This window comes from Arachis ipaensis, chromosome B08 (genome assembly GCF_000816755.2).
Source record: "Arachis ipaensis cultivar K30076 chromosome B08, Araip1.1, whole genome shotgun sequence".
Taxonomy (NCBI): domain Eukaryota; kingdom Viridiplantae; phylum Streptophyta; class Magnoliopsida; order Fabales; family Fabaceae; genus Arachis; species Arachis ipaensis.
Window position 1 is genome coordinate 53352967 of NC_029792.2, and position 24102 is coordinate 53377068.

Genomic DNA, 24102 nt, shown 5'->3' on the forward strand with positions numbered 1-24102 from the left:
TCAAATTAGGATAGTGCTCATTGAAACAAGAATTTTGACACTAATTTGGACCAAATGGGCTGAACCGGCCATCGGTCCAATTGGACCGACCTATTAAATGAACCCAGCTTTGTCTTCTCCCTCATTACAGCAGCAATGAATCCTTCAGCTTCCAAGGAAAAGAGAAACGAGAAATATCCCAAAACCCGTACGTTAATTTCCAAATCCCGTAAAATCTCCGTCTGAGCTCCGATCGCCGCACCGTTTGCGGCCTTGCGTCCACCACGTCAAGCTCTACGTTTCTACTAGAACAATTTCATTGGTAACTTGTTTAATCATTCTCAGCCTCCTCTTCCCCCAATTTTCAAATTTTGAGTAGGAATATTGAATTTCTTTTATTTCTGATGTATTAGGATACAATTAGAATGAGAAAAACATTCACTCTTGCTTATGTGAAGCTTGGGTAAGGTGAGGATACGATAATTTTATTTTATTTTCATTGAATTTGAGCTTTGAGTATTAAATTGGATATTATGTGTTATGAATGTGTATTAGGTTGAAAATAATAATTGGAGCTCGAAATTGTGAATACTGGAACTTGGAGGAAGCGGATTAGTTGAGGTTTTGAGGGCTGTGTTCTTTTAGGTAAATTGTCTTGGAATAATACTTGGGAATCGGCTAAGGTATGGTTTAGATTTCTTGCATTTAATATATAATATTCTGTGAAAACTTAGGCTAGATAACCATAGGATAAGTTGGATTGCATGTGTATATTTAATACTTAGTATCCTATTGATAAACATGGTTGGTTTGGTGCTTGTTGATTAACTGGTGATTTGGTGAATTATTGATTTGAGGTATAACTATTGTGGAGGTTGTTGTGATAATGAGGTATCTTGGGTTAAAAGCCTAGGATTTGTGAAATATGATTCTTAGCTGAATTTTGGTTGTTGGATTTGAATATTGTATGAGTGTAATTATTGATCAGAGGTAGACTTATTGTGGCGATTGTTGAGGAAGGGTACGTTGAATTGAAAACAATGCAGGTTTGGACCCGAAAAGGGTGGCAAAGTCCGAGTTTTAGAGGAGATGCTACCGAAATTTTATAAAAATTAGAGATTTTGTTTATATGATTATTTAAAAAGATTTAGATTCAATGGTTATATGGTTTGATTTTGAGTTATTAAGAAAATGAGTATGTTTTAAGTTTGATTCATTTAGAAAAGAATGAATTATGTTTTGAATTGGAACTATTGATGGACGGAATGGGAGGTGTGATAATCAAGGATAAGGATTGAATATGATTGATGTATGATGATGAATGAGATGAGATTGGGAATGATGTGGATGTTGATGAATTATAATTGAATTATTTATATGACTTATAAATTTGAATAATCTGAGATACAAGATTCCCTAGATGAAATGTCGTGACTTGCCACCACGTGTACCGGGTTGAAAACTCGATACTCTTTTGACCCTACGACGTAAGTGTGACCGTGTTGGTATTGCCTGAACCAAGTGAACCATTTGAGGTGTACTGTGATGCATCACTGAAGGGTTTAGGGTGCGTTCTGATGCAGCACCAGAATGTTGTAGCATACGCCTCACGGCAATTAAGGTCACATGAAATTAACTATCCGACACATGATTTGGAACTTGCTGCCATTGTGTTTCCTTTAAAGATCTGGAGGCACTACCTCTATGGCTTTAAGTTTCATGTTTTCTCAGACCTTAAGAGTTTGAAGTATCTTTTTGAGCAGAAAGAGTTGAATATGCGTCAGAGGAGGTGGATGGAGCTTCTGAAAGATTATGATTTTGAATCGAATTATCATCCAGGAAAAGCGAACGTTGTGGCGGACGCCTTGAGTCAAAAATCTTTATATGCAGCTTAGATGATGCTACGGGAAGAAGAATTATTAAGGGAATTTCAAGTTTTGAATTTGGGAATTAAAGAAGAATATGGAATTTTGTGTTTGAGTCAGTTGCAGATTTCAAGTGAATTTAAATAAGAACTTCTGAAGGCTCATCGAGACAATGAAGTGTTACGTAAGGTATTACCAGCAGTTGGACAGGGGAAACAGTGGAGAGTGTCAGAAGGACAGGATGGTTTGTGGAGGTTCAAGAATCGGATTATTGTGACAGATATTGGAGACCTGCGACAGAAAATCTTGATGGAAGCTCATAAGAGCGGGTTTTCAATCCATCCAGGGAGCACTAAAATGCATCAGGATCTGAAAGCGATGTTCTGGTGGCCAGGTATGAAGAATGATGTGGCATTACATGTATCTAAATGTTTAACGTGTCAGAAAGTTAAGATTGAGCATCAGAGACCATCAGGGACCCTTCAACCTTTGGGTATTCCACAATGGAAATGGGAGAGTATCGCAATGGATTTTGTGATAGGTTTGCCTAGAACCCGATTTGGTTGTGACGCTATTTAGGTGGTTGTGGATCGACTGACGAAATTTGCTCACTTTCTTCCTATCCGAATAAGTTTCACAATGGAGGAATTGGCTCGAATGTATATCAAAGAGATTGTCAGATTACATGGTGTGCCTTCTACCATTATATCTAACAGAGATCCCCGTTTTACATTAAGATTCTGGGGAGCTTTTCAGCGTGCATTTGGGACTCAGTTAAGCTTGCGTACTGCGTATCACCCTCAGATAGATGGTCAGTCAGAGAGAACTATTCAGACCTTAGAGGATATGCTAAGGGCTTGTGTATTGGACCAGCCGGCGAGCTGCGATCGGTATATGCCTTTAATAGAGTTTGCTTATAATAATAGTTATCATATGAGCATTGGAATGACTCCATATGAAGCTCTGTATGGCAGGAGAAGTTAGTCTCCACTATGTTGGCATGAAATTGGAGAAAGAAGTTTGTTAGGGTCTGAGATGATAGTTGAAACCACTGAACAGATAAAGAAGATTCGTAAACCGAATGCTTATAGCCCAAAGCCGTCAGAAGAGCTATGCAGACCAAAGGCGGAAACCTATGAAATTTGAAGAAGGAGAACATGTCTTTCTAAAAGTTACACCAACCACTGGAGTATGAAGAGCTATTAAGACTAAAAAACTGAATCCCCATTATATTGGACCATTTGAGATCCTGAAGAGAATTGGGCCAGTGGCTTATAGAATTGCCTTACCACCGTATCTTTCGAATTTGCACGACGTGTTTCATGTGTCACAGCTTTGGAAGTATACTCCTTATGTAAGTCATGTTCTGGAACCGGAACCAATTCAAGTAAGAGAAGACCTAACGCTTCCGATAATTCCGGTAAGAATTGATGACACTAGTATTAAAAGATTACGCGAAAGGGAAGTATCATTGGTACAAGTAGCTTGGAGTCGAGCTGGTATCGAGGAACATACTTGGGAACTTGAATCATATATGCGAAAGGACTACCCACATCTCTTTTCAGGTAACTGAATTTGAATTTTGAAGGCAAAATTCTTTGTTAGGTGGGTAGGATGTAAACCCCGATAAATTTGTAGATAATTTGTCAATAAATTAGTTTTTACTAAGGAAGATTAGAAACGTGAATATTATATCAAATTAGGATAGAGCTCATTGAAACAAGAATTTTGACACAAATTTTGAAGAAATCGCTCCAAGATGGGACCGAATGGGCCGGATCGGTTGAACCGGGCCCGAATTGGGCCGCCGGTCCAACCGAACCGACCTATTAAATGAACCCAGCTTTGTCTTTTCCCTTATTACAGCAGCAATGAAGCCTTCAGCTTCCAGGGAAAATAGAAATGAGAAATATCCCACAACCCTTACGTTAATTTCTAACTCCCGTAACTTCTCCGTCTGAGCTCCGATCGCCGCACCGTTTGTGGCCTTGCATCCACCGCGTTGAGGTGTACGTTACTACCAGAACAATTTCACTGGTAACTTGTTTAATCACTCTCAACCTCCTCTTCCCCCAATTTTCAAATTTTGAGTAGGAATATTGAATTTCTTTTATTTCTGATGTTTTAGGATCCAATTAGCTTGACGAATACATTCACTCTTGCTTATGTAAAGCTTGGTTAAGGTGAGGATACAATAATTTTATTTTATTTTCATTGAATTTGAGCTTTGAGTATTAAATTGGATATATATGTGTTATGAATGTGTATTAGGTTGAAAATAAATAATTGAAGCTCGAAATTGTGAATACTGGAACTTGGAGGAAGCAGATTAGTTGAGGTTTTGAGGGCTGTGTTCTTTTAGGAAAATTGTCTTGGAATAATACTTGGAAATCGGCTAAGGTATGGTTTAGGTTTCTTGCATTTAATATATAATGTTCTGTGAAAACTTAGGCTAGATGATCATAGGATAAGTTGGATTGCATGTGTATATTTAATACGTAGTATCCTGTTGATGAAGATGGTTGGTTTGGTGCTTGTTGATTAACTGGTGATTTGGTGAATTATTGATTTGAGGTATAACTATTGTGAAGGTTGTTATGATAATGAGGTATCTTGTGTTAAAAGCCTAGGATTTGTGAACTATGATTCTTAGTTGAATTTTGGTTGTTAGATTTGAATATTGTATGAGTATAATTGTTGATCAGAGGTAGATTTATTGTGGCGATTGTTGAGGAAGGGTATGTTGAATTAAAAACAATGTAGGTTTGGACCCAAAAAGGGTGGCAAAGTCTGAGTTTTAAAGGAGGTGCTGCCGAAATTTTATAAAAATTAGAGATTTTGTTTATATGATTATTTAAAAAGATTTGGATACAAAGGTTATATGGTTTGATTTTGAGTTATTAAGAAAATGAGCATGTTTTAAGTTTGATTCATTTAGAAAAGAATGAATTAGGTTTTGAATTGGAACTATTGATGGACGGAATGGGAGGTGTGATAATGAAGGATAAGGATTGAATATGATTGATGTATGATGATGAATGAGATGCGATTGGGAATAATGTGGATGTTGATGAATTATAATTGAATTATTCATATGGCTTATAAATTTGGATAATCTGAGATACAAGATTCCCTGGATAAAGTGTTGTGACTTGCCACCACGTGTACTAGGTTGAAAACTCGATCCTCTTTTGAACCTACGACGTAAGTGTGACCGGGCACTATATAAATTCCCCGGAATGTTACCCCCATTGAGCAATATTGATTATTTGAGAAAAAGCTATGCATAGACTCTTGGGGATGCACGTCGGGGGATAGTCTAAGTTCAATTCAGACTTGTCGGGTTGGCTGGATAACCGAGAGATGAGCCTCATCAGCCATAGGACAGGCATGTGTCATATGCACATTACTTGAATTACTTGCTTGTGCTTTAATTGGGTGTGCCTAGATGTACTTGCCATGTTAAATGTGTATTTGTTACCTGTAGTAATTGTAACCTTCTAGTGCTTGCTTTTATCTGTTTATTTGTCTATGAAAATGCATGACAGAGTTGGAGGTATGGAGGAATGGTAGTATGGGACTTAGATTTAAGGTTAAGTTAAGTTAGATATAAATATTCTTAGAAAACCACCTTGTATGGCTCCTGTTCAATACTTTAAGCTCTATAATCTGAGTGTCGGTGTTTTAGGATTGCCTCTGGCATTCCCAGGACCTTATATATTATGTGTGTGGCACCTTTACCATACTGAGAACCTCCGATTCTCATTCCATACTATGTTGTTATTTTTCAGATGCAGGTCGAGAGACATCCCGTTAGGCGTCTGGACCTTTGAGGCGAAGTGGTTACTGGGTTATTTTGTTGTGCTATGATGTATATATATGTACTTGGCTTTCTCTCCACGTAATTTATTCTTTTGATCCTCTTAGAGGTTTATGGAGAGGCAGGATTGTGTTTATGTACATTTGGGTTTTGGATATGTATATATATATGTGTAAATATTCTCCGGCCAGTCTTGACTTCGCGGGCTGAGTTAGGAGCTTGTTATTTTGTATCTTTGGCACTCTATTCCTACTTTTATTATCTTATGCTTAATAGTTATAGTTTTCTTAGAACTCAAGTTAACTCATTCCTTGAGCGTTGCGCTTTTATTTTATGATTTTTATTTCCTCTATTCTTTAAGGCCCCTAGCATATTATAATTCTTCTGCTATTATGTGTACACATTTTATTTTAGAGGTCGTAATGCCACTCCACCTCTGTTTTACGACTTAAGCGTAAAGCTCAGTTTGGTAGGGTGTTACATGAAGGATATAATAATTCTCCGTATAATTGTTCAGTAAGACTTTAAAAATTCTTATATAGATTAAAACAATCTGGGATTATGTGGTATAAACGTCTCAGTAAATACTTATTGAAAGATGGATATAAAAATGACCATATATGCCCATTTGTGTTCATAAAAAATATTGAATCTAAAATTGTTATTATTGCAGTATATGTTGATGATTTAAAAATCAATGGATCACCCCTAGAGACCCCAAAAATTGTAGATTATTCAAAAAGAGAATTTGAAATGAAAGATCTTGACAAGACATTTTGCCTTGGTTTAGAAATTAAAAATTTTGAAAAAAATTTACATGAACAAGGCACATCCATTGAGTACTCCAAGGGTAGTAAGATCATTAGATGTGGATAAAGATCCATTTTGACCTTATGAAAGTAATGAGGAGCTCCTTGGTTTTGAAGTACCTTATCTTAGTGCTATTGGTGCACTAATGTATCTTGCTAACAATACGAGACCAGATATAGCCTTTTTAGTAAACTTATTATCAAGATTTAGGTCCTGTCCAACTAAAAGACATTGGAATGGTGTCAAATATATATTAAGATATCCTCAAGGATCTATTGTTAAGGGCTTATTTTAATGTAATAAATCAACCTTTCAATTAGTTGGATATATAATGCAGGTTTTCTTTCTGATCCGTATAAAGGCAGGTCACAAATAGGTTATCTATTCACAAGTGGAGGAACAACTATATCTTCGTGCACAACAAAATAAACCTTAGCTACATCATCCTCAAATCATGCAGAAATATTGGCAATTCATGAAGCAACTCACGAATGTGTTTATCTTAGGTCAATCACCCAACATGTTCAAGATATGTGTGGTTTACACATGAAGAAAATACCAATAGTCATATACGAAGATAACGTTGCTTTCATACATCAACTAAAAAAGGGATATATCACAGGAGATAGAATAAAGTATATTTCACCAAAATTCTTCTACTCTCATGATCATCAACAAAGTGGTGATATAGACATTCAACAAATTTGTTACAATGATAATTTAGCAGATTTGTTCACTAAAGCACTACCTGCTTCAACATTTGAGAAGCTAGTATACAAGATCGGGATGTGTAACGACTCAACTTCCAGAATGTCATGATCACACTAGAAGCTAAGCACTACTTGCTTCAGTTAACTTTAACTATTATTTATTATATAAGCCTGATTCGCTGTTACAACGTAGATATTTTGCCAGGTAACTTTTGAAAACATTTGGTTTGACAGGCAAAAATATTCATAGATAAAGTCACAGATGATAATAGTTAAAGCACTTCAAAACTACTAAGTATACATATCGTATGTTGGTTAACTTCAGTTAGTTATGACACCCCTAAAAGCAGCTAGATATTAACTATTTACGTATATATATAAATATGACATCCTGGGTCTTGACCTGTCCAAACGTCCGTAAGCTGGAACCCAAGCTAGTCTAAGCTCTATACTTACCTACTCCGTCTAAGCTACAAAAGCTAGGAAACAACTCTCTAGGTATTCAAAACATGGGTTAATCTGTACGTCATCAAAATGCAAAATATCTTTTACTTCTCCATCATACATCATCGTTGGACTGCCGATGCTCCATATGAAGGATAGAAAGAGGTAAGAACTTGGAGTTCTTAGTAAGGTCAGGGTTTTTAATTAAGTTCATTAATTCTTTGTTGTTTACCAGGAAAACGGTGCATAAAGAAAGAATACAGAAAATAGTAAAATACAAAAAAAATAGGCAAACAGAAAATATAGAAAGCATTACATAGAAAACAATGTAGAAAGAATACCTAAATTCTCATAACATATATAATAAAAAAATATACGCAAACAGGTATGATCCATGTATGGCCCTATGCAGGTTGTGAGGTCACATGTCGGTTAACTACTCGCAACCCGACCTCATCTCTGAAATAGGCATTAAACATCGCCATCCCTATGTTAAAAAATTATTCCCTCTATGAGCGTTCAGTATTCTCCATCCTCATAGGGAAAACCATGTTCCCGGTCTCCAGTGACCGCAGCGTGTCACCGTCCACACGAGACTATACTCATAATCAAATTGTTAGCAGGCCAAGGCTTCCGTCCTCACCATGGACGGGACGAAACTTCTATCCCTTTATAAAAATAGGGTACTGAGCAAGCAGGACGGAACCCTCGTCCATGCCAGATGAACATTTAATTCTTTTGTTCTCTTTTACTATATCACATGTATTTCTCCATATCTAACCATTAGTTCTCTGCTCTCTTTCTCTATTATCAGAATGTCCATTTCCAGTTCTCTTCATCTTCATATTTCCTCTTTTCATATCTTAATCAATGTTTTGTCACTTCTCTTTCCTCACCCTAGATCTTTTATGAAGAGAACCTTTAACTTCTCATCTTTAAATTGTCTTTCTACGTCTTTTACTATAATTACCGTTATATTCCTAAAACTTTTACGTTGCTTGACCTTTATGTCCCTAACTCTTATTTTACTTTTTCTTACCTCCTTAAAACTTTTAAATATTAATTTTTAACCTCGGGACTTTAATTATTTATATTTTAATCCCTAAGCTTTAATTAATTATATTCTAACCCTTTAGCTTTTAACTAATTATATTTTTAACTTTGAATTTCCACCAAATTATATTTTCAACTTTGAATTTCACCAAATTATATTTTTTGGTTATTTATGAAACATGTTAATTGTACTTTGGTGCCTAGCGTCAAACCAATGCTTAGCGCCTTCGAAGCGTGAAATTTTGTCATAGAATGCATGCACCTAGCGTCCAACACCTGGTGCTCAGTGTCCATAGTTTGATTAACAGGGTCCCTAGCACCCATGTAAGTTGCATGGGTGGGTGCACAACGCCTTCGAATGTGTGCATGGTTGGGCGCCCAACGCCCAAGGAAACCAAAAGTGGGGCGCCCAGCACCAACGAGATTTAAGTTAAGGAGTGCCTAGCGCCTAGGAATTCACTAGGGAGGGCGCTCAGTGCCCAGAGAAGCTATAGATGTGACGCCCAGCACCCAAAGAACTAAACGGGAGGGCACCCAGTGCTCATGAATTTTAAAAGGAGGGCGCCTAGTGCACAACATCCCAACCACTAAAAACACATTAAGACAATTCGTAAACACCCAATTCCAAGCAACACACAATTATTTAACAATCAAACATCAAGAACACAAGTCACAAAAAAAGATAGAAAAACAAGCAGGAGGTGGCTCAAATCGACACATCCCAAATTACAAAGGTGATTAGTCCCGAGTAAATTTATGAAATATATTAAGAGTATAATTACTAAAGCTGGATATATTATATCACTAATAATTATACTCCTAGAGTAAATATATGAGCTACTAGTATAAATGATACTAGTAACAAGAGTGCTGACATTAATCCATGCTGGTAGATTTTTGGACCAGTTATTATATTATTATCATAAAATATTATTATAATAAAATATTATTGTTTATTTTTCTACATATTCAAAATTGGTTCATCAAATGGAGTCTATCTGCGTCACTCAAATTTTGAGAATTCATAATGTATGAAGCTCGAAAAGTCTGTTACTGAAAATCTCGATTGTCAAAGGATGCACTGACTAAGAGATATCAAGTGATATAATTATCTGAGATGTAATATGGGCTATACTCTTTTTCTTAACCATGGATTTTATCACATTTTGGGTTGGTAAGATTTTTAACGAGGCAGTTACCTAACATATTATACTAGGACACCCAAGGAGGAGTGTAATAAATATATTTGTTATGGATGCCCTAGATTGTAACCATATTTTAAAATTCAAATAGATAGAGTCGGTTATAAATGTAACCTAGTTGAGTCAGTTAGGAGTTGGACCCTTGGCTATATATAGCCTCTTTTTGATATTCTTTCGATACACAATTATTAATAAAGTCATATATTATTTTTTCCATTCTCTTGCCTCTTTTTTCTTCTCCTAAACCCAAATCCTTATTTTTATAACAAAAATTAATTTGCTGACAACCAAACGACTAGGTCGTCGGTAAAGTATATTCTTTAATTTTTAATTTTGAAAAAATTATATTAATTAATTCGTCGTCGGTGAAGACAACCATTGATAACAAAAAGAGCATCACGGATTTGAGCGTCGCCGGCTGACATAGTGACGGTTTTAGACCATTGTTGGTAAGGAGTGTCGCTAACTTGTTTGTGACAGTTTTTGAAGTATCACTAATTTGTAACACTTGTCAAGGTGTTTAATAAGTTGTATTTTGTGACGTTTTGAAACTTCGTTAAATTACTAAATCTTGTGACAATTTTTTTATATTTCGTGACTATTTTAAACCGTCATAATATTTAGCAACAATTTGAAACCATCACTAAGTCAGTAGTTCTTATGACATTTTTAAGTATACTTAGTTAATATTTAAACCGTCATAATATTTTTAGCGACAGTTTTTTGATTTAAAACTGTCACTAAGTTACTAATTCCTATGATAGTTTTTTCCTGTATTTAGTGACCATTTTAAACTATCATAATCTCTCCAACATCAAAACTTTCTATTAAAAAGTTGAATTCTCTAGAAATGGTATTGTATTTCAACAAATCCAAATTCAATCCCACAAGTTTTACAAAAAATGACAACAATGTATTTCAAAAGTTGAATTCTACAAGTTCTATATAGTCATAATCCATAATATGTAAATTCAAAAAATCCAAACTTAATCCAAACATATAAAGTTAGCAATTCAATCATAAAACTCTTTTAAATGTTGCATGGTCTATGCTGTTGAGGTTTTTGATTGGCAGAAGAAGATGGTATTGTATGTGTCAAAGATTTAAAATCTGCAACCTACAATTGAAAATAAAAAAATATTTTAGAGAATATTTTAAAAGGATACTTAACAAGTCAACAAGTGTTATATAAGACGCAATGATTACAAACTACAATCATTTTAGAAGAAGTTGTTGATGTGAAAATTAAGTATGCAAGTCCATGAAATTAAGTATAATGTATATCCTTATCTTACCTCAGTAGAAAAAACAGGTGGCAATTGGTGCGCGAAATTAGAACTCACACAACTGAACCGGCAAGTGCACCGGGTCGTCCAAGTAATACCTCAGGTGAGTGAGGGTCGATCCCACGAGGATTGTCGGATTGAGCAAACACTAGTTATCCTACAGATCTTAGTTAGGCGAATAGAAAACGTAGATGTTAAATACGCATAAAATAATTAAAGAAAGCAATGAAGAAATAGCAGAAAAACAATAAATGAGAAATAAGTTAAGGCTTTGGAGATGCTTTATCCTTCTGGATTAACTTTTCGTACTGATTACTTCAATAATGAATGATTCATTCAATGGCAAAGCTATAAGTGACTAATTCATGTCCTCTCATCAAGTTAATCTCCCCTAAACCATAGCAAAACACCGTATTTGAGTAACTCATGTCCTCTCATCAAGTTAGCTCATAGTGCTTCACTATAGCCGAAGATGAAGCCCGTGCAATTCGCTCGCCTTTTGTTGATCTTACTCAAAATGCCACAAACAAGGTCAGATCTTTCGGATCCGGGAATGATGCTTTATGATTCTAGCCTTAGCACCACAGAGACCTCACTTACCCATGACTAACGAGATTTTATGTCATGTATCCCAATTAGCCCAGGGACTTTCTTGGAACCTGTAATGCACTCTCAAGCTATAGCTCAATATTATCCGGGTCAGGACACGCATGAACTCAAGTAAAATAAGGGGTCATACTTCTGTTCCACCCCAGATTCATAAGGATGAAGGGCAAAAATGCATCATAGAATAGAATCAATCATACATTGAAATAAAAACAGTAATATTATTAATCCAAAGGAATCAGCAGAGCTCCTAACCGTAACCTAGGAGGTTTAGTTACTCATACTGTACAAAAAAGTTTGTTCTGAGAAGCTAAAGAACAATAGTCATTAACAAATGTGATCTTCCTTCTATAGACCTAAAAAGATATTAATAATAATTAGATATCACAAAAATAAAATAGACTAAGCTAAAGGTGCGAAAATCTACTTCTGAGCCCACTTGGTGAGAGTTTGGGTTGAGCTTGGCGACTTGGAGGAGTGGGCATTGAACGCCCACTAGGGGGTAGATATGTTGCTTCCTTGCTCTTCTTGTGGCGTTGAACACTGGATTTGGGCGTTCAATGCTGGCTCGAGTCCTCCTTGGGCGTTCAATGCTAGAAAGAGGTTAGTTTGGCATTCAATGCCTGTTTTGGGCAGTCGTTTCCAAAGAAAGTGTTCATACCCTGGACCGAGCTGGTAGGTCCGGGTTGGACGAAGACAAAGCGATCAACCTCTTGTAAAGGTTGGTCGTCACCGACCTCTCCTTAAAGAGCTCGGCCAAATTACTATAGAAGCCCAAGTAGGCCCAAAACAAAGGATCACCGCTCACCAGAAGGTGGTTGAACAAAAAATAAGATAAGATAACCCTGTTATCTCAAAGGAAGATCATCAAGCATTACTATAAATACACTGGAGCACCTAGGTATAACTCATACTCCAATTCTACTAAAAACCTACCTAAAGCCCGTACTGAATTAAGCATCAGAGTCTCTTGCAGGTACGACCACCCCCTGGTGATTAAGGTCCAGCCGCATCTCAAGCTCCAAACAAGTCAGATACGGCAGCTCCGATCACATCAGAAGATCTCGTCCGAGATCAACCTCAACATTTTAGGTAACCCTCTGAATATTGGCGCTGTAGCTGGGGAATCTGGAAGTCATCTCATCACCATGGCGAACAACCCTGCCAACGACTTCAACTAAGGATTAGAAGAAGGAACGCCATTCAAGAGCATGAATGCCATACAAAACTCCCCAAAAGACGCACACCAATCCAAGGGAGATAAGTAGACTCAAAACACTGAGATTTCAGATACCATTCGTGAACAGTCGGATAGTCTCAAAAAGCTCGAACAAGAAGCCGAACGACAGCGTGAGGCCAAGCGAGATCTCCAGAGAGAAACAAGGAGGCATCAAGAACCGGAAGATAAGCTCCTCAAGCTCGAAGCCGATCTCAAAAATAAAACTACTCGATCCAACTGCGAGGATAGCCCCCACAAGGACTAAGACCCATTCACAAAGGAAATCATGAAAGCGAAAGTCCCAAAAGACTTCAAAGCCCCTGACATGAACCCCTACGATGGTATGTCCAACCCAAGTCATCACCTCAGCAACTTCAGGAGCCAAATGTACCTCACAGACGCCTCGAATGCAACTCGTTGCAAAGCTTTCCCGACCACCTTGACCAAGACAACAATAAAGTGGTTCGACAGCTTACTGATGACAAGTCATCTTAGCCTAGTTTCACTAGTCTTTTTCTTTAGTTTTCAATTGAATTATGCACTTTCTTGAGCCATAAGCAAGCCAATTGGGTAGATTTTCATGTTTCCTTTGATTTAATCAACTATGTATGAATTAATGCAATTTCATGAGGTTTTATGCTATAATTGTCACATATTATGAAAGAATGAATATCTCATGATTTTGAGCATAGCTTTGATGTGTTTGGTTGATTAATGATAGGTGAAGAAAGCTTGGAGAAAGGTTGAAGCAAGAAGGAATGGTTAGGAGGAAGAGAGGACAAAAAGGTTGAGCAAAAGTTTGCCTCAAACTTTTTGGCTAACTTTTGGCATCACAAATCAACACCCTGGAGACCAAAAGTTTGCGCCAACGTTAGCCCCTAACTTTTTGGTTAACGTTGGCGCATGAAAAACACACCCTGGAGAGCAAAAGTTTGCGCCAACGTTTGCCTCTAACTTTTTGGCTAACGTTGGCGCCATGAGTGTGCAAGGGGAGGCCAACGTTGGAGCAAAAGTTAGACCCCTAACTTTTGCCCCAACGTTGGTATCAGCAAAAGAGGGTGGCTGATGTGAAAAGTTGGAGTAAAAGTTAGCCTCAAACTTTTACTCCAACTTTTACTCAAGCTTTTATGATTCCAACCCGGTTCAATTCGGTTCTTCTCCAAACTCCAAGAGCAATCAACCAAGGCCTCTATCAACCCAATTCCATCAAGAGCAAAGGCCCAATTGAAGGCTTGAAGACCATTTGAAGAAAGTGTATAAATAGCATAGGATTTAAGTTTTTCTCATTTACAATTCTGTTTTTAAGATCCGGTTCGATTCAAGACATCCTTTACTTCTCTGTTTGTTGCAATTTACTTTTCCTTGTTTAATTTCTACAAATCCAACTCCCAATTCTCTTTACAATTCAACCCATTTAAATTTCTTGCACTTTAAGATTCTGTAATTTACATTTCTTGCGTTCTAAGTTTCTGCCATTTAATTTCTTGCTCTTTAAGATTCAGCACTTTAAATTCCAGTTCTCTTTAATTTCATGTAATTCACCCATTTCCTTTACTTTCTATGCAATTTAAATTCTGCAAATCACAAATCTCTCAACCAAATCTTGATTCGCTTGACTAAATCAACCACTAAACTAAAATTGCTCAATCTTTCAATCCCTGTGGGATCGACCTCACTCCCGTGAGTTATTATTACTTGATGCGACTCGGTGCACTTGCCGGTTAGATTTCGGTGTTTTGGAGAAATTCGTTTCTTCCACAAAAATATCCCATCAAGTTTTTGGCGCCGTTGCCGGGGATTGATTAGATTGACAATGATTAAGTGAGGTGGTGATCTAGATCTAGCATTTTTATTTTCTGTTTCTCTAATTTTCAATTAACCTGCTAACTGTTTGAATTTTTGCTTAAGCTAACTAAAACTTCATTCTAGCAGTAGATTGAAGTGTCACTGGTTTGTGTGTTTCTTACGTTCTGCGTGTATGTCAGGTACAAGAAGAACCACACCCACCTTTCATGAACAAGACGAAAGAACTCTCAGGAGGTTAAGAAGAGCTGAAAGAGGGAAAAATATTGTTGGAGAAGAGGAATCAGAAGAAGAATTCCAGGATATGGAGGAACATTCAACCAATCCACCTGGTGGAGCTGACAACAACAATAACAACCCACCCCAGAGGAGAGTTTTGGCCTCCTATACCTTTGTAAATGCTAGACATTGTGGAAGCAGCATTCTCACCCCTAATGTCAATGCAAATAACTTTGAATTGAAGCCACAACTCATTACATTGGTCCAAAACAACTGCTCGTTTGGGGGAGGACCATTGGAGGACCCAAATCAACATCTATCTACCTTCTTAAGGATTTGTGACACTGTCAAGTCCAATGGCGTGAATCCTAAGACCTACAAGCTTCTGCTGTTCCCGTTCTCATTAAGGGACAAGGCTGCACAATGGCTTGAAACTTTTCCTCAAGGAAGCATCACTAGCTGGGATGATTTGGTGACTAAATTTCTAGCCAAATTCTATCCACCTCAAAGAGTTATCAGGCTGAAGACAGAGGTACAAACATTCACACAATTGGATGCTGAAAATCTGTATGAAGCATGGGAGAGATACAAGGCTCTGCTGAGGAAATGTCCACCAGAAATGTTCACTGAGTGGGACAAGCTACAGAACTTCTATGAAGGACTCACTCTAAAGGCTCAAGAATCACTTGACCACTCAGCTGGAGGATCATTGCAACTGATGAAAACAGCAGAAGAAGCTCGAAATCTTATTGACATGGTGGCCAACAATCAATATTTCTTTGCTCACCAAAGAAATCGCCAACCATCACAAAGGAGATGAGTAATGGAGCTAGAAGGAGTGGACTCAATCTTGGCTCAAAATAAGATGATGCAGCAGCAAATTCAACAACAATTTGAGCAAATGGCCAAGAGGATTGATAGCCTCCAAGTTGCAGCAGTTAACACAAGCCAACCATCATCCACATGGGGGCAAAATGAAGAAACTCAAGAAGAACAACAACAAGAGCAAGTACAGTATATGCACAACCAAGGACCAAATAAAATGTATGGTGATACATACAATCCATCCTGGAAGAACCACCCAAACCTCAGATGGGGAGATAATCACACCCAAAACCAACAACCATGGCAGAGAAACTCAAACCAAAACAACCCAAGAAGCAACCAAAACCACAACCAGCAGTAGACTAACCAGAACCCCTACAGAAAAACTCAAAACAACTACCCCAACCCCAACCAGTACCAATCCAATAACCAACCCACCAACCAAAATGCCTACCATCCACCACCCACAACTCATAACCCACCTCAAGTATCACCTGAATCTCAAAGACTCACTAACTTGGAGACCTTGATGGATAAATTGTTGAAACACCAGGAAATGACAACCAAGAATCATGAAGCCTCCATAAAGAGCCTAGAGAGGCAGATGGGGCAAATCTCCAAGCAGATCTCTATTGAGAGACCTTCAAGCTCTCTGCCGAGTGACAAAATTCCAAATCATAAGGAAGAATGCAAGGCAATACAATTAAGGAGTGGGAAAATATTGATGAGCAATAATGACATTACAAAGAAGCAAGCAGAGAGCAGCAAAAGACCAAATGAAGATGAGGAGAAAACAATAGATTTTGTGGTTCTGGATTCAGATGGGGATGATGGTGATTCTATTATACTGGGAAGGCCATTCTTAGCCACTGCTAGAGCTATCATAGACATAGAGCAAGGAGAACTAACTCTCAGGATGCATGATAAGAGTGTCACTCTGAAAGTACTACCAGAAGCCCAGTTTAGAAATAGGAGGAGGGACTCTATGGAAATTGACAAGGTGATTCACAACAATGTCCCAAGGCAGAAGACTGTGCAGAAGGATAAAAAAGTCCAAGAGGATATTGGAGTATTAGCCACTGAAGAGAGAAATCCCCAAGGTAAGTCTACAGCCATAAAAGAAAGATCAACAAAAAAAGGGATGAAACGCAGAAACAAAACAAAAAGGGGTTGGAAGAACAGGAAGACTCCAACAGAGGGGCTTTCCAAAGGTGACAAAGTGCAATTAATATATCAACAACTGGGAGCAAGCCGACAGACTGATGACTATTACAATGTTAGCAACATACTCTCGTTGGAACATGCTGAAATTGAACACCAGAGAACAAAGAGGAGGATCACAGTCAGGGGAGACAAGTTGAGGCACTACAATCCTCAACCACCATAAAAGAAAGCCCCAATGTCAAGCTAGTGACAATAAAAGAGCGCTCCATGGGAGGTAACCCATGATTTAAGATTTATGTCATTTTAAATTCAATAAGCTATGATCATCTGAGCATGAAATTTGTTTTCATGGACTAACTCAATGAATGCATAAAAATTTTTTTCATATGCTAAGACTTCTAAAGTTTGGTGTGCCTTCAAGCACACCAAACCAGTGTTACAAATATTTTCACATTATATGCCTAGCATATGACCAAACACTAAGTTTGGTGTTTCTCTTCTCATGAAAATAAAAAAAAATTCATGCATCAATGATCATACATTATCTCTTACTGAGATTTTTCAATTAAAAAGAAATCATATTCTGTGATGAAGGCATCAATTGTGATTTACTACTAGCATCTCACATTTACCCCTTAAGCAAGACACAAGTTTGGTGTTCACCAAACTTTGATGCACGGATTTAGGGACACAATTGATCCTTCATGAAAAAAAGAGAGAGAGAGAAAAAGGAAAATTATGATGAAAACATTTCTTATAAACATTTGACCAATAATGACATTGGGATTTCAATTTCACTAGTTGGAGGAAGAAACACATATTTTCAACTATATGACCAAACATTAAGTTTGGTGTCCTCCAAGGAAAGTCACGGTTCAAATGGATATAAGGAATGTTCATTTAAATAACATACCACCTCCAAGCCATGCATGTGACCGAACCTTTGCACTCCAACCATTTAAACTTCCCTTCATCATTTCTCATCATAATAAGCTCAGCCTCAAATTTCTTCTTGCTCTAAATATACATCAAAATATCCAATATTCTTCACACTCCCTTTTACCTCAAGAGTCTCAAACAACCAAGTGATCATGGCCTCTTCCTCAAGAACCAAACGAAGAAAAGGGAAAGATCCCATGGTGGAGGAGAGCACCCCTGAAAATGACCGATGGAGATTCAAATCTCGGTACCATCAAATGCAAATTGAATGGATGAATGAGAAGAAGGTATATCCAGAAATTCCACTCTTGCTGCCGGATGATGGATGCCAAGAAATGAAGGACAAAATTCGAAAGAGGAGGTGGGAGGAACTCATATCACCAATCACCTGAATCAATGCTAATATCATAAGAGAGTTCTATGCCAATGTCTCAAGGCTTGACATGAGTGAGGCCCCAACATACAAGAGCTATGTGCGGGGAGTGGAAGTAGATTTTAGCTCGGATGCAATCAAGAAAGTCTTGGGACTAAAATCAGTCCGCTTTAGTGAACCGGGATACCACCAAAGGGTAAATGGTGATCCGGATTATGATGGGATTGCTAGAGATATTTGTATGGAGAACTCAGAGTGGGAAGGAGACACTACAAGAAAAACACCCATTCAGGTACACTTGAAAAGTGTAGCCAAAGGTGAAAAAAAATGATGCCTTAGGCAACGGCTACGCTTTCTGGGCTACGGCTACGCTTTTTGGGGTGATTCCTATTCGGCCGTTGCCTATTCTCAAAGGCTACGCTTTTCTGCACCAAGGGCTACGCTTTTGGCCTTTGGGAATAGGCTACGCTTTTCAAGTGATGCTGTCTAGGACCAAAGCCTACGCTTTTCAGCTTCCATTTTTGCCAGAATAGGCTACGCTTTTCAACGCTACTGCATCACCTGTAAAGCGTAGCCACATTGTATACCATGGCTACTTTTTATAAGTGTAGCCTTAGGTCCCTCTTTTTTTTTTTGTATACTATAGCTACTGTATATAAGTAATAATTATTAATACAACATAATAATTAATATAATTACATGTATAATAATTCTGCATTTTTATTTAAATGAGTTGAATATTATAAAATAAAAATAAATACATAATTATACTAAATAATTTCTTTAAATAATAAAAATTATCTCAAACCAAAATATATTTATAATAATGATCCAAAAGTACTAGAATGAAGTTAATTGTAAAAATTCATACATCACACACTAAAGTAAGCATAGCCATATCAAAATAACCATAATATCACTTAGAATTTAGTACTAATACTCTACAAAAAAACATATCCTACATACATAAGTATCTTCTAAATAAAGTCATTAGTCAACCATACATGTAAAGATTCTAAACAGTACTTTATCTTAGCCAATAAACCACAATAAGGTGGAAATTAGGGCAGAACCGGATAGCACAGGGCAGAAGAGCAGCAGGCGGAATCGAAGAAGGCAAAAGCTTGTTCCTTGGATAGAAATAGGGCAGATCAATTAAATAACTGCAGTATCTGAAATAAACAGATGCAGATCAATTATTTCATCTAACATTGCAGCTCTATCCGTCTAATCAAGAGAAAAAGCACAATAATGTTAAAAATATTGGAACAATTCAGTGTTATTGTCTTTTTAATGAAACAGAGGGCAGTCATGCAAACAGAGCAAAACTGCCTTCAAAGAAATTATTAAAAGAAATATCCCCTGAAACCAATAGATTAATTTCAAGCTTCAAGAATTATAAAAAATTTAATACACATCAAGTCAAAATATGTGGGCATGGTATCCCTCTTTTTATCCTTTTCAAGCATGTTTTTGTTATTTATGCTCAAAGAAACAATTGCATGAAAAATGGATCAGGAGATTTAATTTATATGTGGAGTTGTGGACAAACACAATCATAAACTGATTTGACAACTCAATAGGTCCAGAGGCAGATGCCATATTCTAAATCCAAAGAACACATTTAGTCATTTATATGAAAATAATTTTCAAGGTGCCAATTCGCTACATAAATTACATTATATATATATCTGTAAATATCATATCTACTGGAACAATATATTGACAGGGAAAAGACCAGAAGATTAAAACGAATACAGATCCTCCATATTTCTATGAAAATGGCTACTTCCTTCTATTGTATTTTCTATCAAATCTTCCTATTGAAAGACAAAAAATTGGAGAAGTAAAAGATATTGTTTCTTAGGCCATATTTAGAAAAGCAAACCAACCCCTTGATATAAGTAATAACATCTATTTTAGTATTTATATTGTAAAAAGAAAGATAAGACCTATGATAGGCAATAGTGTTAGTGGAGATCTGATGAGCTAAAGAAGTAGTGAATGAACGATATCTACAATGCAGACAGAATGGCCAAATGCACATAGAACATCTTAAATAACACTGAATACAATTTTATTTCTCACATCTTAAATTATGAATGACATAGAACAAATGGCTTGATTTTTTTCTTGCAAATTTTATCTTTTTTAATTTTTATGTTTTTTTTTTAATTTCTCTACTACCGGAAATATGGAGATTAATTGTATTTTGAGTATGAAAAATGTAGTAAAATTATCCCTTCTTGAGATTGGTAACCGTTTTCAAATCTCAAGATGTACATGGTGATAGTTTAATGTAGCTAATGCATGGACAATGCCTAATCAGAAAAAAAGGTATATGGTTATAAATAATTAAATATAACCCACAGGCCACAGATATAAATGGTGCTCATTTTTCCTTAACTTGAAGCAACACACAGTCACAGCCTCAAAACTCAAAAGCCACTTTGTTTTTTATCAGTTTTTATGTTAAAAAGCTATTTTCACATGGAAACATAAGACAATCATAAGGCACATGCATAAAAATCAGTTACTGAAAATAATTTAGTTGAGACTGAGAAGAGCAGGGACAAAACCGGGTTAAGCCTCTAGTTTAACCACTTTTCTATGTTCCAACAAACTAAAGGTGTGACCCAACACACTAAAGTCTAAACCCACTAACACAAACAAACCCAGGGACCACATTTATATAACATTTCAATTAATTAATAATTTAATTTCACCTACTATATAAGTAGTATATCTACTACTTTTTCCTTTCACAATAACACTATACAACACAAATATCAACAACAATAACATGGAGTCAGTTCAGTCCTGGGTTTCAGAGCACAAGCTCACTACAGTCATACACAGATTAAAATCATTTTCAGATGGGGCACAAGACAACTCAAAGTATCTTTCCAGTTCATTTTAATTTCGTGCAACAGTAACTTGCAAAGTAGTACAACACGAAATGGAAAATCTGAACTAATAATGAGTCTAACTCATTTATTGAACAAATTTTGGCATGGAACTGATAGGCAGAAACCATAATACCTGGCTTCAATTTCTCATCCACGGCCCAGTTCAGGGCTTTCTAAGCTGGTTCGGTCAATGGAGAATGCTCGGGGCCAAAGAAATACAGGTCAGATTTCTCAAGTAGCTCTACTGTTTCTTTCGGTACTTTGAAAAGAGAAATTCAATTGGCTCTCAAGAATTTTGCAGCTTTACTTGTTCCTAAAAGAATACAAAAAAAAATTATGTTAGTGCTTATGAGTAGAAGAAAGGCATAGAGCTATAAATTTAGAAAATGGATTCATTCAGCTTCATGAAATCAAAAACACAACCATAAAATTTTACTATTGCATTTCTATTTATTCAAAGAATATCATATTGCTCTTGTTTCAAACACTGCAACAAAACTCTACATCAACAACAGCATGCATGTTATCAAATCTATCGTTCTATTAATAAATTACTAAAAAGTTATGATAAAATAAAAGTACTCTTAAGAGAGAATAGGAAAGCACAAAAAGGTCATCATGAGTCCTACAAAGCATATAAGCATATACAAAAACACAAAAGCAATTGAACAAGAAAACAATCAAAATACTCTAAGTCTAAACTATCAACAAAATTTCTATTTTTCTTTTGTTAATTGGTACACCTAAACATGCTTAAGTAAAGACAAATGTAAAAGTAGCAGACGCGACATGAGCGGCGGTAGCAGCGGTGAAAGAAGCTCGTGCGGCGGAGAGAGGAAGAAATGGTGATAGCGAAGTGGTAAGCAGGGAAGAGGAGCGACGGTTCTGGAGTTGTGAGTGGTAAGCGGGGAAGAGGAGTGACGGTTCTGGGGTGGTGAGTGGTGACGCTGTGAAGATGAGTGACGGTGAACCAGGGATTTGGGGGTGATGAGTGGCGGGAACAAGGGAAGAAGGGTGAGTGTTATGTTCTCTGGTGATTTGGCTAAGTGTTAGTGTAGTATGGATGATAAAGGAAAAAAAAATTACTAAGTTTCAGCATGGGTTTGGGCCTACATAGATTAGGCAACACTTATGAAGCACACCCAAAATTTAATAAATGGGTTACTTTTTAAAAACGCCTCCCTTGGTAAAAAAAGTGTATCCATAGCTTTTTAGATTTGGCTACGTTTTATAAGTGATATTTAAAATATCTAAGGAGACGCTTTTGAAGTGATGCCTCAATAGTGTTTTCTTTTCTCTTATAAAAGGGCACCATGCGAAAAAGCGTAGCCTATTCTAGGAATAGGCTACGCTTTTCAAATGTAGCTTAAAAAAAGTGTGGCTGAATGGGTGTTTTTCTTGTAGTGAGATGACAAGAATAAATACAAGTATTTGAAGAGAGTTAACCTTACCCCGGAAGCAAAGGGATGGTATGAGTTGCTGAAAAGATCAATTCTGGGCACAGTAAACACCTCAGAAGTTAACAAGAATAGAGCTATTATGTTGCATTGCATAATTGTGGGAGGAGAGGTAAAAGTTCATGAAATTCTGGCAAAGGACATTCAAAAGCTTGCTGAGAAGAACTCGGCCGGGTCTTGGTTATACTATCTAAGTACCATTTGGAGGTTGTGTGCAAAAGCTAAAGTGCCAATGGAAGAGGAGAATCCAATGTGGTTAAGCCAAGGCATGCCTATAACCATTGAAAGAATGATGATGGCTCCTGAAGCACATCAAGGAGCTGAACTATATTGGAGAGCATCTGCACAACATGGATCCAGCTTTTCCAACTTTTGATGAATTCTTCAAAAGGAGAAGTGAGATAGAAGTAAGAAATGCAATGAAGCTTGAAGATAGAGTAGAGGAAGCAATGAATAGAGCTGGTTTCTGGCGGGATCAACAGACAACAGACATGGACACAGGGAACACCAGCAACCAGGTGTATGAAAGAAGAAAGAAAAAGCATAACAAATAAAAGGTGGACTTGCTCCTTGTTCATCACTAAGAAAGCATGCATTGTGTCTGTTTTAAGTGGTCCTTGCATCTTTAAGTCGTTATCATAATTAATAGTCTTTGCATCATGTTTGTTTCTCTTAGAATAAGTAAGCTAGTCTATGTGTGTGCTTGTGTGTTTACTTTCACTGAACAAAACGCATGTTTTGTCCCCTGCATTTTCAATTCAATAAAAGAAATGTTTGAATGTAAAGTGAGATAGTTCTCTGTTAGATAGAAGTACAATAAAAGTAAGTGGTGGTGTGTGTGTGATTGTATAAGAGCTCACTTTAGTGAATAAAAGAACTAGGATGTCTCCTTCTAAGTATAGAGTGGCCTACTGTCTATGAATCTCAATCAAATAAAAATCCTTGGTTAGAAAGAAAAACAAAAAGAAAGAAAAAAAAAAGGGGAAAGAAAAAAAAAAGCCAAAGAGTGGCAGAACAAAAGAAAAACAAAAAGAAACAAAGCTGGACACCAATAGCTTGAACCTTAGAATATATGCCTGTGGTGTCTTTGTATTAGGATCTTAGGATCTTATTAAGTTCTTTGGAGTGCATCAACACTCGGTGAGTTTGCCTCAAACTTTTGTGCAAACTTTTGGGCAAAAAGCTGGAGCAAAAGTTAGCCTCAAACTTTTTGGCTAACTTTTGGGCAAAAAGCTGGAGCAAAAGTTAGCCTCAAACTTTTTGGCTAACTTTTGGCATCACAAATCAACACCCTGGAGACCAAAAGTTTGCGCCAACGTTAGCCCCTAACTTTTTGGTTAACGTTGGCGCATGAAAAACACACCCTGGAGAGCAAAAGTTTGCGCCAACGTTAGCCTCTAACTTTTTGGCTAACGTTGG

The 24102-nt window shown here is 36.9% G+C and overlaps 2 long non-coding RNA genes across 3 annotated transcripts in view; one reads left to right on the forward strand and one right to left on the reverse strand.

Moving 5' to 3' along the window:
• Positions 615 to 5725, forward strand: LOC110265518. Of its 2 annotated transcripts, none has more exons than XR_002351661.1 (2): positions 615 to 662; positions 5636 to 5725. It is a non-coding gene; the product is annotated as an uncharacterized LOC110265518 (long non-coding RNA). The 2 variants fall into 2 exon arrangements; XR_002351660.1 differs by lacking the exon at positions 615 to 662 and adding an exon at positions 4201 to 4244.
• The window catches only part of LOC110265906, a 27016-nt gene continuing 22206 nt past the window's right edge, over positions 19293 to 24102 (reverse strand). The window contains exon 3 of the long non-coding RNA XR_002352453.1: positions 19293 to 19489. This is a non-coding gene — a long non-coding RNA (uncharacterized LOC110265906). The remainder of the gene's footprint in view (positions 19490 to 24102) is intronic.